Below are 15,741 nucleotides of genomic sequence, written 5' to 3' on the forward strand. Positions count from 1 at the left end.
ATACAAAAAAAAAAAATTAAATTTCAGATTTAATGAAAAAAATTTCTTATATTATTTTCATTGATATCATCATAAATATATACATTATTATTTAATTTTTAAACTAAATTAATATATTTTTTATAATTTTTCTTTTGATAATATAAAAAATATTATACAAAACTTTAATTGATATTGATAATAACAAATAATATTTATATATGTAAAATGATTATCACTTTACAGTCTTTTCTTTTTATTATTATTTTGAAGAAATAATAATTTCTCTAAAAGTGTCGAAGAAATTTGTTGTATAAACTACTAAACATCCGCGCTTCGCGGCGGATATATAAAATATTTTAAATTATATATAAAAAATAAATTATATATTTTAATTAATAATAATTACTTAGTAAAATTATATTAAAATTTTAACTTTACTATTAAAAAATTTGTGACATAAATACTTAAAATATTAAATTTGTTGCTAATGAATACTGGAATTCGAAAAATAGTAGCATAAATCTTCATTTACGGTTTAATTTTTATTCTAATATGCGTGTTAAGGTCTGGGTTCGAATTTTATTTTGTGTGTTTTTAATGTTTGAGTTTGTGATTATGAGATCTGTTTTTTATTTATTTATTTTTATAGATTTTGAGAACTTGAAATTTGATGTTGTTTCTATTAATTATTGGGATTGAGAGTTTGATTTTTCATACGGGAATTAAAGTTTACTTTTTCATTGCATTGATTGAAAAATATTAGTAGAAAATTTGTGGAATGAGAATTTTAAATATATAAAAATAGAATTAAAAAATAGCATTTGAATCGAAAATCAAAGTTTATTATTAATCTTCTTACAAAAAAAATTTTTTTTGTCAGAAAACGACCCGCGCTTCGCGTGCAGTTGTTTTTGAAAATTTTAAATTGTATATTGTTTAAATATATTTAAGTTATAAAATTGTGTTGAATTTCTTAAAAAATAATGATTTAATTTTTTAATAATATAAATAATTTTCATTTTTATTTATTAACCATAAAATAAAAAATAATTAATATTATAGAATGTCATATTTCTTAATTATTTTGAACTAAATAATTAAAAAGTCTACATAGTATTTTTTTTTATGGATAAGATGATGTTTCATTACTCCAATATTCAATTTGTACAACCAAAGAGTATCCTTAAATAAAAAGTTTACATAATATTAAAATTTTAGAAGGAACATAATATCTCTTTTAATAATATAAATATGATAATAATAAATAAATGAACACCAATGTAATAGCTCATGATAATTTTTATCTATGTTTTAAAATTCATATATTATACTTTGTATTTAGAAAAAACTAAGGGCTCATTTGGAACGTCGTATTAGGTCCTATTGTATTGTATTAAATTAGATTATATATCATATTCTTATATAATATTATCTTAAACTTTAATTTATACTAAAATATTATATATTTAGGTGTCCATAAAAGTTAATACCTCATAATAATTTTACATAAAATACAATTTAATATAATACTATACAATACAATACGGTGTAATATGGCGTACCAAACGAACCCTAAAAGTAGATAATTTTGCCTTTCATATAATGCACTATCTTTACATCTTGGCCACTAAAAGTCAGTGTGACGATCATATTCTATTTGCTGTGAGCAATAAATTAATAAATTAAATAGTAAGTTAATTACTCATTTGAACATATTTATTCATTTATTGGTCGGAATATCTTTGTTACTATAGTAACTTACATAAAAGGTATTATATGATCTAATTCGATCTTTTAGCTAAATTTAAACAAAACAAACTGCACTTAAAAGGAAATTGTACTTTCAAAGGTGATCATCCGACCTGAGTACTTAGTCATTTCATTTGAACCCTTGGGCGGGATCCATCCAAAAGGCCATTTACTTAAAAATAAATGTTCTTTGATTTTGTACTTAAAGTGGTCATCTGACCTGGTACTTTTACTGATAGTACTTTCTTAAATGTTCCCCATTCCAATACCTTTGCACTAGAACGAGTTCCATGTTTTCATCATACCGCCCAAGTTTGTATGCTCCTAATTTTAGAACATTGACCACCTAATATGGTCCTTCCCAGTTTGGTCCGAGCACACCAGTCGTGTTGTCTTTTGTGTTTAGAAATACTCTCCTGAGGACCATATCTCCCACAAAAAATTTACGTGCTTTTACTTGCTTATTGAAGTACCGAGCCACCTTTTGTTGATGGGGTACTAACTTTATGTTGGATATATTTTACTAGGATCTAGATTTACTACCATGTATGTTTCATTAACATCCTAATATGAATTCTAAAACAATGAAATAAACACATATAAAGTTAGAAAAACCTTACATTGGGTGCAGCGGAATATAATGACTCCTTTCGTTCAGATCTCTAGCCCTTGATTCCTTTCTGTAGCAGAGCATCACCAAGATCTGAACCTGGATCTCTTTCTCTTTTTCCTTTGATGCTGATTCTCCTTCTTGTTGATTGGATTCTACACAATCTTCCACACTATGATTGAGATACCACTTGATGTGTGTGGGCACTCACTCATTCACTCAAGGTTCGAAATTGAAGAGAAGAAAAGAGAAGGGAGAGGGTGGCGGCTATGTATAGAATAGGAGGCTCAACTTTCATCTGACAGAGTTAAGTTTGAATGTGAGCCATCACTATCTATTTATAGGTAACCACTTAGGTTTAGGTTAGAATTATTTGGCATTAAAATAATAAAAAAATAAATGATAAAAGCCATTAAGTGTGGCCGGCCATGGGCTTTGGATATTGGGCCTCACTTATGCAATTTTGCTGTTTTATCATTTCTGCATCTCATTTTCTCAAAAACGCCAATTTTCAAATTCAACCATTTAAATGCCAATTCTAATTATATAATAACTAAAAATTAATTATTAAATAATATTGTCATTTAATATATTTAGTAATTAGACATACAAAGTCTCTTAATTAACAAATAAAACCTAGAATCTCTTTTCTTACAATTTTTCCCTTGCTTAGTGAAAATTCATAAACTAGACATAGTCTAATTTTAGAATTATAATTGATTAATTAAAATCAATTAACTGAGTCTTACAAGCAGTATGGTCTCAACTAATATGGGGACCATGGGCCTATATAACCGAGCTTCCAATAAGCCGAACCGAATTTACCAAGTAAATTCCCTAACTTATTAATTCCTTATTGAATCCACACTTAGAACTTAGAATTGCACTCTCAGTCATATAGAATGCTCTATATGTTCCACGATATAGATACGCTATTAAGTATCCATTGTTATAATCGTAATTTGATCAATGACCCTCTAATAGATGATCTACATTGAATAGGGACTAAATTACCGTTACACCTTCAATGTATTTTATCCTTAAAACACTTAGCTCCGTATAAATGATATTTCAGCGAAGTGAAATGAGATCTCAACCATTTATATCTGTTTAGCCAAGCTCGAAGGATATCATCGTTTCACTTCTAAATTCCTATAGAAGTTATAGACTCCATATTTATGTTAGTGCTCCCACTCAATTATACTATCATGTTCCTAAAATGTACGTATCACCCTGACCCAAAAGTAGGCTTAACTAACAAATCAAAGAACATGTAGAGTACTCTTGAGATCGAACCTAACCATATCAGGATTAAGATCATTTGATCTAGGATCAATGGGTGATATTGAATTGAATAGATATTACGGTAAATTTTAGTATATCTAATCAAAGTTCAATATCGATCCCTTCCGATGTATACTCCATACATCCGATACTGGTAAACTTTGCCAATGCCCTGGAAAGGACATAACACTTATCCAAGGTGTAAGAATATTTATCGCTGATTATCATGCCAGTCTAAATCCAGTGAACTGACAAATCGGGGAATAAACTTTCGAACATATAATCAAGATTATATTCCACTGTGCTGACAACACTATAATCATTAACAAATTCATATGTTCTGGACTTAAATAGAATTTATACATTATATATATAATCATGAAATAAATCATGTGAACCATGCAACATAAAATGTTATTTCTGATCTTTATTAATAAGTAAATCTGATTATATTGAAATGGGTTTTATTTAGGGCACAAAACCCAACACTTTAGGTTTGCTAAGGCTCGTTTTTCTTCAATTTCGTCAAGTGATTCTTCTAGGAGAGCATGATTAGCCTTTTGATCATAGGTCAATCTTCTGTGGGACGGAGGTTCTAGTTCTACGGGCAACATAGCTTCATAACCATAGGCCATAGCTAATGGAGTCTGTTGAGTTGTTATTTTTTCAGTTATGCGGTATGACCATAGTACTTTTGGCAATTCCTCCGGTCAGTTCCCCTTGGCTTCTTCAAATCATTTTTTTCAAAGTATCTTTAAGTGTCTTATTGACTGCTTCGACTTGACCATTTGCTTAAGGGTGTGCCACTGCAGAGAAACTTTTTACGATTCCATGGTTCGTGCAGAAATCAGTGAACAATTGACTATCGAACAACATGCCATTGTCCGAGACTATTTTGTACGGGAGCCTGAACCGACATATTATGTTTTTCACCATGAAGTCTAATACTTTCTTGGATGTAATTGTTGCCAATGGCTCGGCTTCTGTCCACTCTGTAAAATAATCCACTGCGACCACTGCATATTGTACTCCCCCTTTACCTTTAGGTTGTTGTCCGATTAGGTCAATATCCCAAATAGTAAAAGGCCAAGGACTTTGCATCTAAGTTAGCTCATTGGACGGTGCACGAAATATCTTTGAAAATCTTTGGCATTTATCACATTTCTTTACATAGGCCTTTGAATCTTCCATCATGGTCGACAAAAAATATCCTTGCCTTAGTATTTTCTTTGATAAGCTTTGCCCGGCTGCGTGGTTGCCACAGAATCCATCATGTACTTCAAATAAAAGTCGTGTAGCTTCTTCTTGTGTAACACATCGAAGTAGTGGCATAAAGAATTCGCTTCTATACATGACTCCTTCTACGATGATATACCGTACATCTTTCCTTCTCATCTTTCGAGCTTCATTTCTATCATTTGGAAGTTCTTCAGTATTGAGGTAGGTTGATATTGGTGTCATCCAATTTGGAGCTGTGTCAATCATTTTAATTTCTTCCGCACAGGTGATGCTAGGTTCTTCAAGGAATTGAATTGGGACTAAATTAGCCTTATCAGCTATGTTGCTGCTCGCAAGTCGGGCTAAGGAATCAACAGTTGTGTTTTCTTCTCTTGGAATTTGCCTGAGAGCGTAACTCTTGAATTGTGCGAGAAGATCCTATATTTCGCTTAAGTAGGCTATCATTTTCTCCCCCAGGCCTCATGTTCTCCTGACACATGATTCACTACCAATTATGAGTCACTACAGATCTTGATGTTTTCAATGTGCAGCTCTTGAGTAAGTTTCAAGCCAGAAATGAGGGCTTCGTACTCTACTTCATTGTTGGAAGCTTTGAATCCAATTTTGACTGCCCCGTGCAGGTGTTGCCCTCAGGTGTGACAAGGGCAATCCCTGCACCAGACAGTTGATCTGTAGCTGACCCGTCCACGTGTAATTTCTAGGTAGGTTTGTCTTCATTGTTGTTTGGTTGGGACTCTTGTACTGGCTTCGAGTTGTCCTTTGAACTGCTTTCTTCTTTGCTTGTGCACTCAACTACAAAGTATACTAAGGCCTATCCTTTGACTGTTGTTCGGGGTTGAAAGATTATTTCGTACTGACCCAACTCTACTACCCATTTGAGTAACTGTCCAAAAGCGTCGGGTTTTTGCAATACTTGGCGTAATGGTTGGTCAATGTATACGCAAACAGGATGAGCCTAGAAGTAGGGCCTTAAATTCCTTGTTGTTAAGATAAGGCAGTAAGTAAGCTTTTCTACCAATGGGTACTGTCCTTCAGCATCAACGAGTCTTTTGCTGATATAATAGACTGGATGCTGGATGTTTTTTTCTTCTCTGATCATCACGACACTCACTGCATATTCTGTAACAGCTAAGTATATTCCTAACTCGTCTTCGTCCAGAGGTTTTGAGAGTGCGGGAGGTTTTGCAAGTTGTCTTTTTAATTCTTGAAAGGCATTCTCGCATTACTCCGTCCATTCAAATTTCTTATTACCTCGAAGGATGTTGAAGAAAGGAACACACTTGTATGTTGACTTTGAAACAAATCTACTGAGTGCAGCTATCCAACCAGTTAAGCTTTGGAATTCTTTAGTTTTGTTGGCGATTTCATATCCAAGAGGGCTTGAATTTTCTCTAGATTGGCTTCGATACCTCGGGCATTAACAATAAAACCAAGAAACTTACCTAAGTGACTCCAAAGGAGCACTTTGAGGGATTGAGTTTCATATTGTATTTTTTGAGGATTTTGAAGCATTCATCTAGGTCATCTATATGCCCTCCAGCCTTCCTAGATTTAACAAGCATGTCATCCACATATACTTCCATATTTCGTCCGATTTAGTCTTTAAACATTTGATTTTCCAATCTCTGGTAGGTAGCTCCAGCATTCTTTAGACCAAACGGCATGACCTTGTAACAGTACAGACCCATATCTGTTCGAAAACTTGTTGTTCTTTGTTTGGTGGATGCATTCTGATTTGATTATACACTAAATAGGCGTCCATAAAACTTAGGATTTTGTGCCTGGCGGTTGCATCCACGAGCTGATATATTCTTGGAAGTGGAAAACAATCTTTGGGGCATGCCTTGTTGAGATCGGTAAAATCAATACATACTCGCCATGTTATGTTGGGCTTGGGTACCAGTACGGGGTCAGCTACCCAAGCCTCGTAGAAAGCTTCAATGATGAACTTGTTGTTACGCAGCTTTTCTACATTTTCTTTTAATGCTTGTGCTCGTTCTTTGTCTAATAATCTTCTTTTTTGTTGAATGGGACAGAAGTTTGGATCAATGTTTAGGGCGTGAGATATCACAAAAGGATCGATACCGACGATATCCTCATGCAACCAGGCAAAAATGTCTAGGTTTGGTCTTAGAAATTTTATTAAAGTTAATTTTACTTCGAGCAACAAACCTTTGCCAACTTTGAGTTTCCTGGTGGGGACATTTGGGTCGATTTCTATCTCTTCCCATTTTTCCAATAGCCCTACATTTGTGTTTGGTTCCCCAAGTCGGGGATCCACATCCTCATCCCTACCTTGGGCGACTTCCTATAGGGCAATACTTTTCCTTTTGTCCAAACTCTGGCCAGAGGAATTATCCTTTCTTACCTTGGTCAGGGCAAGATTATAGCATTCTCGTGCAATTTTTTGATTTCTTTTGAGGCACCCTACCCCATTCTTTGTTGGGAACTTGACACACAAATGAAAAACTGAAGTGACAGCTTTTAAGTCATATAGAGCTGGCCGGCCTAACATGACGTTGAAAGCTGATGGAACATCAATTATCAGGAATTGTACCATCACATTTATGCTTTTTGGAGCTTGCCCAATAGTGAGGGGTAAACGGAGTTGCCCTAAAGGTGTAACACTTTGGCCGGAAAAGCCATACACCAATTGAGTACAAGGGATTAAATCTTTAAGTTGGAGCCCCATATTCTCGTATGTTGTCTTAAATAACATGTTTAAAGAGGCTCCATTATCTATCATGGTTCTGGCCACTGTTTTATTTGATATATGTACCTCCACGACCAAGGGATCTTTGTGCGGGAAGTGGACGCAGACAACATCTACTTCAGTGAAAGTTATAGTGGGTTCCCCTAGCCGTGGTATGTTTGGCTTTCTCTCCTCTACAGCCAAAACTGTTTCTTTTTGCTCATGCTGTAAGGCTCGGGCATACCTTTCTCGAGCTTTGCCCGAGTCTCTATGGGCCTCCAATAATAACTTGCAAATGCCCGTCCACTAGTGGAGGCATTAGTAGATCTTGATTATTGTCTGTTTGGGTGGCCCTTTAATTCTGATTGGCCTTGACGTATTTTTGCAAATGCTGGTTATTCTTTCTAATTAAGAATTCAATATCCCACTTCAGGTTGTTGCACTCATTCGTGTCGTGGCCATAGTCTACATGAAAATGATTGAACTTGGATGTGTCTCTCTTACTTACGTCCTTCATGGGAGTAGGTTTTTTGTATGGGACCATAGATGAGTTGTCGCGTAGATCATCTCTAGAACGTCAGTTAGGACAGAGAATGTAGTGAACTTGGAGGTATTTTCTTTAGAGGTGTGTTCGGCTTTGCCTGTGAACTTTTCCTTTTTCCCGTTGCCTTGCCTACCATTGTTATTGGACCTTTTGCAAAGACCGCCTAAGTTTAATATGTTGGATAATTAGATAATTAGGGTTAATTTATGAGATTTAATTATTAATTATGATTTGCATGTTTGTTGAGAATTATTTAATATTAACATGTATTAATTATGCTATGTATGTGAATTTCTCATTTTCTGTGATTGTCCTCGGTAGCAGTGGAAAGCGACGTTGGGCCATTAGAGAGTCACGTTTTTTTTGGTTTAGAATGTTTTTATTGGTGGAGTGTCATTGTTAGGTATTGGAGGTTTTAGGAATTTTTGGGGTTTGAAATGACCAATTTACCTTTGAGAATAATTAACTTTTGAATTAAGTTAATAGGGGAAAAAGGTCTTTTGACAACGGTTTATTTTGTCTTATTTGGGAATTTAGTTCTGATTATTGGTTTAATTAAATAAAAAAAAAGAAGGGTTTTACACTTAAGTTAGAAGAAAAACAAGAGAATCTAGAAAAAAAAACACCTCTCTCTCTCTCTCTACAACACTTTCTTTCTCTCTTAATATTTTGTGGCAGCAGCTAGGGTTGGAGTAGTTTGGTCTGAATTAAGGATTTTTAGTTGTAATTGAGTGCTTTGGCTCAAGGTAATTTTCCCTAGTCTCTTCCTCTTTGTGTTTCTTGCATGAAAGTTAAGTTTTGGTGTTGAATTATGATTCTAAGTTGTTATATGTATTGCAAAGGTTTGAGATTGAATTCTAAGGTTAGGTTGAGATTATTAAGGTTGGTTATAGCTGTTTCAGTTGGTAGTTGTGAGGTTTGGGTGAGGTTGGAGTTTGTGAGCTCAAGCTTTGGGCTCTAATGGTATTTTTATTTTCTGGGTTTGTTTATTGTGTTTTTATGCTTGAATCTGGTTCACTATATTGTATACAGGTATTCTGGAGATGATTGGAGAGTTTGGGGTTGATTTGTGATTAAGGGATCGATTTTTGGGTTTCCTTGCACTAAACTGGTTAACCAGTTTTAGTGGGACCTAAGAAACTGGGTTATTCCTTGTTTGATTGTAAAGTCCCCAAAAAGTGTTTTACAGTGTCTCTCACCAAAATTACAAATGATGTGATTAAGGGTCCTGTGAAACGTCAAGCTGCAATTCCACTCAGGCTGACTGGCACACCTGAGCACGGAAATGAGGTACGATTGCATAAAGTATGTATATGTGAATGTATGCTTGTTATTAATTGATTACACTACTAACACTAATGAAAATATAGTTTTAAGGGTGTTGGTACAGTGTAGAGTTTTAGAGTAGTTACGGTGTTACCAACACGAGTACAGAATTAGTACTCTAGTGCATGTGGTAAAACACTTGGTAACTTCTGGGAGTTCAAATTGGCCCTACCAACACGAGTACGAAGTCGGTACTCTAGTGCATATGGTACAGTGGTCGGCTTTACCAACACGAGTACAAAGTCGGTGCTCTAGTGTATATGGTACATCGGTCGTACTTCCATTAAGAATGTTCTTAACCATTTGCTAAGCTCAGTTGTCGGGCTTAGGACGGCTTAAGCATAAAGCCAATATAGCATTGCTTATATATATGTTATGCATGTCTTATTGAGTCTGTCGACTCATCAGTTTGCTACCCTGTGTAGGTAAGGGAAAAGCTAAGCTGGAGGAGCCGTGTGTTAGAGCTTGGCAAGGATTGTACATATCGCGGCAGCGTAACCTCGATGGTTTCGGTCTTATGGCATTTTGAGATGCTCTGTATTTTGTAAAAAACAATTATTACGTAACTTTATATATTTAAATGTATTTTTCAAATGTGTTTTATATTCAAGATCCAGACTTATAAACTATATAAATATAATATGATAAGATCAGTTTTAGTTTAGCAAGTTTTTAAATAAGGGCATTACGATTTTGGTATTAGAGCCACCAGGTTGTTCCCTAAAGACCGTCAAGATATGTACAATTAAAGCCAGTGTCGAGCTCAACTCGCGGCTTCGTAAGCTTTACTTTTTAGCAAACTATTTAAGATGTATTGCATATATGCGTGAAATGTTACACAAATTCTAATGTAGTCTTGAAAATACTTGACCACTGTCGAACATACATGCCTCATGGGTTCGTAGGCTAAGTCCTAGATAATGGACGCCCAGCAAAACGTTAGAGGAAATAGTGAAATGGTTAAGACCGGAGGTGGTCAGGGTGGTAGAAATCCCCAAAACCCCCGTAGACGCCGTAGAGGCCGCGGTCGTGCACTTAGAGGTGGCCAAGAGAACCCACCCCAGACTCCTTTTGACTAGGAGCAGAGGTTTGCTGAGATGCAAGCTAGAATTACTCAGCAAGAAGAAGAAATTCGAAGGCTTAGACGGCGGGATGCTCCTGTTGAGCCTCCTCTACAACCAACTGCAACCGTGGTTCCTGTGGTGCCAGCAGAACAACCTGTTGTTGGCAACTGTATGGAGCCTTTGTATGAAAGATTCAGGAAGCAAGCCCCTCTAGTATTTTTGGGAGGTCCTAATGTTTTAAAACCAGAGCAGTGGTTGACTGTGATTGAGAGGATATTGAATTTTATGGGAGTCACCGGGAATGATAGTGGCATGTGCCACGTTTCAATTCCAGAAAGATGCTCTGGTGTGGTGGGAGATGGTGTCCTCTCAAAGATGTCACCAGAATAACTTGGGAAGAATTCTGGGATTTATTTAATGCTAAATATGTTGGAATATATTTTACAAGGATCTAGATTTACTAAAAATTATATTTTTTTTAACATCCTAAACATGAACTTCTAAAACGATATGAAATAAGCACATAAAAGGTATGAGAAACCTTACAGTGGTTGCAGCAGAATTTAATGGCTCCTTCCGCTCAGATCTCTAACCCTTGTATCCTTTCTGTAGCAGGGAATCACCAAGATCTGAGCCTGATTCTCCTTCTCTTGAATTTGGATTCTTCACAGCCTTACACACTATGATTGAGTACCACTTGATGTGTGTGGGCACTTACTCTAATCACTCTAGGGTTCGGTTTGAAGAGAGGAAGAGAGAGAGAGGGTTTCGAAATAGGTATAGTGAAGGAGGCTCAAATGACTGAAGGAAAGTGTTTTCATCATCTTTTCCTTTGAGGCCATCACTACCTATTTATAGGGAACCACCTAGAGTTAGGTTAAATTTATTTGGCATTAAAATAATGAAAAAATAAAATGGCAAATTGTTCCTTAAGTGGTCGGCCATGAATATTGGGCCCCACTTTGCGATTTTGCCATTTTTCCAATTATTCATCTTATTTTCTCAAAAATATCATTTTTCCAATTTAACCATTTAAATGCCAAAACTAATTATTTAATAATTAAAAAATTATTAAATAAAATTGTCATTTAATATATTTATTAATTATACTTAATTAAGTCTCTTAAATAACAAATAAACTCTAGAATCTCTTTTCTTCACAATTAAGCCCTAACTTAGTGAAAATTCATAAACTAGACATAGTCTAATTTAAAATTATAATTGATTAATTAAAATCAATTAACTGAGTCTTACAAGCAGTATTGTCTCAACTAGTATGGGGACAATGGGCCTATATATCCGAGCTTCCAATAAGCAGATCTAGAATTTACCAAGTAAATCCACTAACTTATTAATTCCTCATTGCATCCACCATAGAACTTGGAATTGCACTCTTAGTTATATAGAACGCGCTCTATATGTTCCACGATATAGATACGCTATTAATTATCCATTGTTATAATCCCAATAATCAATGATCCTCTATAGATGATTTACATTGCATAGGGATTAATTTACCGTTATACCCTTCAAAGTATTTTATCCTTAAAATACTTAGCCACCTATAAATGATATTTCAGTGAACTAACATAATCACTAAAATGAGTACTCAACCATTTATCTCTGTTTAGCCAAGCTCGAAAGAAATCATCATTTCACTTCTATGTCCAGATGGAAGCTATAGATTCCATATCTATGATTAGTGCTCCCACTCAATTGTACTACTGTTGGGTTTTATGCCCTAAATAAAACTCCATTTCAATGTAGTCTATTTTATTCACATCAATAAAGAAACAGAAGTATTTTTCATTCATTTGTGTATATTTTGGTTCACTTTATCAATTGCTTGTCTATTTGATTTATAAATTCATCTTAAACCCTCTTCACATACTTGATCCTGTTTATTGTGTTGTCATCACATTGGAAAGTAAACATGACTATGTGAATAAAGTTTCCTAGATTTATCAGACACAGGGTTTTACTGATATGATAATCTACAACAAGAGTTTACTTGCATTTGGAGAAATGCTATGTTCTTTCCAGAACATTGGTTAAAGTAAAGCTCAGGTTGGATGCATGGAGTATGCATCAGAAGGGACCGATATTGAACTTTGACTTAGATTTAATTAAACTTACCGTAAAATCTATACAAGTCAATATCGCCTAGTTGATCCTAGATCAAATGTTCTTAATCCTGTTATGATTAGGCTCAATCTTGAAAGGCTATTTGTGTTCTTTGATTTGTTAGTTAAGCCTACTTTTAGGCCAGGGTGATACGTACATTTTGGGAACACGGTAGTGCAATTGAGTGGGAGCGCTAACATTAACATGGAATCTATAGCTTCTATCTGGCGAATAGTAAGCAAAGGATGATCTCCTTCGAGCTTGACCAAACGAACATAAATAGTGGAGTACTCATTTCACATAAGCTGAAATATTATTTATACGGGGTCAAGTGTTTTAAGGATAAAATACATAGTAGGGTCTTACGGTAATCTAATCCCTTTACAGTGTAGATCATTCATATAGAGGATCATTGATCAAATTAGGATTATAACAATGGATAACTAATGATGCGTCTATATGGTGGAACATATAGAGCATTCTATATACTGAGAGTGCAATTCTAAGTTCTATGCGTGGATTCAACGAAGAATTAATGAGTTACTGAATTTTAGTGATAAATTCTTGATCTACTTATTGGAAGCTCGGTTATATAGACCCATGGTCCCCGCACTAGTTGAGATAATATTGTTTGTAAGACTCATGTAATTGGTTTTGATTAATCAATTATAATTCTAAATTAGACTATGTCTATTTGTGAAATATTCACTAAGTAAGGGCGAAATTGTAAAGAAAGAGTTATTAGGGGCATATTTGTTAATTATGATACTTTGTATGGTTCAATTAATAAATATGATAAATGACAATATTATTTAATGATTATTTATAGTTATTAAATAGTTAGAATTAGCATTTAAATGGTTGAATTAGAAAATTGGCGTTTTTGAGAAAATCAGATACAAAAGTGATAAAACTGCAAAATTGCAAAAAGTGAGGCCCAAATCCAATAAGCCTTGTCCGACCACTTTTATGGAGTTTTACCTCTGATATTTTCATTATTTTAATGCCAAATAATTCAAACTTAACCCTAGTGGAATGCTGTAAATAGGTAGTGAAGGCTTCAGAAAAATTACACTTTTCATTCAGAAAAACGTGAGCCTCTCTCTCTACCTTGACCACCACTCTCTCTCTCTCTCTCTCTCTCTCTCTCTCTCTCTCTCTCTCTCTCTCTCTCTCTCTCTCTCTCTCTCTCTCTCTCTCTCTCTCTCTCTCTCTTTTTCCTTCATATTTCGAAACCCCTTAGTGATTAGAGTAGTGCCCACACACAGCAAGCAATACCTCAATCATAGTGAGGAAGATCGTGAAGAAAGATTTTCACCAAAAGGAGTTTCAGCATCAAAGATTCAGAGAAAGAGATCCAGGTTCAGATCTTGATAATACTCTGCGACAGAAAGGATACAAGGGTTAGAGATCTGAATGGAAGGAGTCATTTAATTCCGCTGCACCCAATGTAAGGTTTCCTAAACTTTATATGTGTTTATTTCATCGTTTTAGAAAGTTCATATTTAGGGTGTTAATCAACATACTTGTGAGTAGATCTAAGATCCTGGTAAAATAATTTCCAACAACTGGTATTAGAGCCATGGTAATTGATTTGCTTGCAAGAAATTTGGACTTTAAAACGATTGTTTGATGTTTTGGATGGTATCATGTTGTATTGAGTGTTATTTGATGATTGATTGATAATTGTGAATTTTTGTGAAAAATAATTGAATATCTGTTTCTCGAATTATTTTTATTGGATAGTATGGAAAAAATTAAGCAAGTTACTTTTTTACAGAACTCAATTTCGATTTAATTTGAATTAGTTATGATTTTTTTGAAGTTTTGAAAAAATCGGGGTTGAGCAGCACACCTCATGCGCGCGCGGATTTCATGCAAATCCTGCTGTCGCCGATGTAACGCCCGTACTTTTATAAAAATATTAATTTTATTTACAAGCGTTAAACGCGGAAAATCGTAATGTCGCATTTTTATTTAATACTTTAAAATGTTCACAACTGGCCAGTTTTCGTACAAAAGACATAATAAATAATAACTAAAATAATTGCGACATTAATTTAATAACGTAAATAAATAAATAGAGTGCCCTAGACCGCCCGCAGTTATATGGCCGTAGTCACTAATAACTAGGTTCTAAGCTAAATCACATAGTAATGATTACGCCCGAGTCCAATTTTGGCAAATAAACTCGAGCTATTGGACTAAATGGCGGAGGGCTGGGTTCAGTAAAATCGTACCCACTACTAAATGGCCCCCTATCTACCATATAGACCCAACAGTCAAGTATTTAACCATTATTTTCTTGGTCAAACCATGTCACATAAACTATAATATCTATCTAATTTAAATAATGGCAAACTACTATACATTATTTAAATAACAAAACAATCATAACTAAATAATGTGAATCTTATAAACACACTATTTACATACATACTTAAATAACATGAATCTTATAAAAATATTATTTAAATATATATCTTTAGCAATGGCCATGCTCTAATACTGTAAACATATATAAATAACATGAATCTTATAAACATATCATTTGAATATATATTATACAGTACATTAAATAACAAACAATAAAGAGTCAGGCAGAAGACCTTAGTTAACTTCTCTTTTACTATTCTCGATCTTTCTATGAATGTTATTACACACAGAAAACTTATGTTTTTCTACTTAATTTCCTTACCTCGGATGTGGAGTCTTAACCTTGATTGCAATGAAAGTGACCCTTGAGAAATAATTATCTTATGAAAAACCTAAATTTCATACTTATTAATTAGAACACATTATAGGGGTATATATATACATATATACATATATATATGAAACCTTAAATTTGAATTTAGAAACTCAAAATTATAAAATGATATACCTTAGCTTCCAATAAGATCTAGTTGAGCACTAAAACTTGAACGTAAAATGGTGGTAGTAGTGATGTCGATATGATGAAGGAGATGTATATATATATTTATAGGAGGATGATGGTGATGGTTAAGAGAGGGCGTAGATGTTTAAAGTTTGTAGTAATTATAATGGTATGTATGGCTATCTTGCCTCTTGGAGAAATAAGTGATTAACTATAAAAGATGGAATAAAATAACTTTAGTGTATAGAA

At 34.2% G+C, this 15,741-nt stretch overlaps 1 long non-coding RNA gene across 1 annotated transcript; it reads left to right on the top strand.

The window, feature by feature from the left end:
* Positions 1 to 3,785: 3,785 nt before the first annotated feature.
* LOC133035689 (uncharacterized) lies at positions 3,786 to 10,275 on the top strand. Its single transcript, XR_009686825.1, has 2 exons — positions 3,786 to 9,390; positions 9,852 to 10,275. It is a non-coding gene; the product is annotated as an uncharacterized LOC133035689 (long non-coding RNA).
* The last annotated feature ends 5,466 nt before the right edge of the window (positions 10,276 to 15,741 follow it).

Source organism: Cannabis sativa, chromosome 3 (assembly GCF_029168945.1).
Source record: "Cannabis sativa cultivar Pink pepper isolate KNU-18-1 chromosome 3, ASM2916894v1, whole genome shotgun sequence".
NCBI classification, from domain to species: domain Eukaryota; kingdom Viridiplantae; phylum Streptophyta; class Magnoliopsida; order Rosales; family Cannabaceae; genus Cannabis; species Cannabis sativa.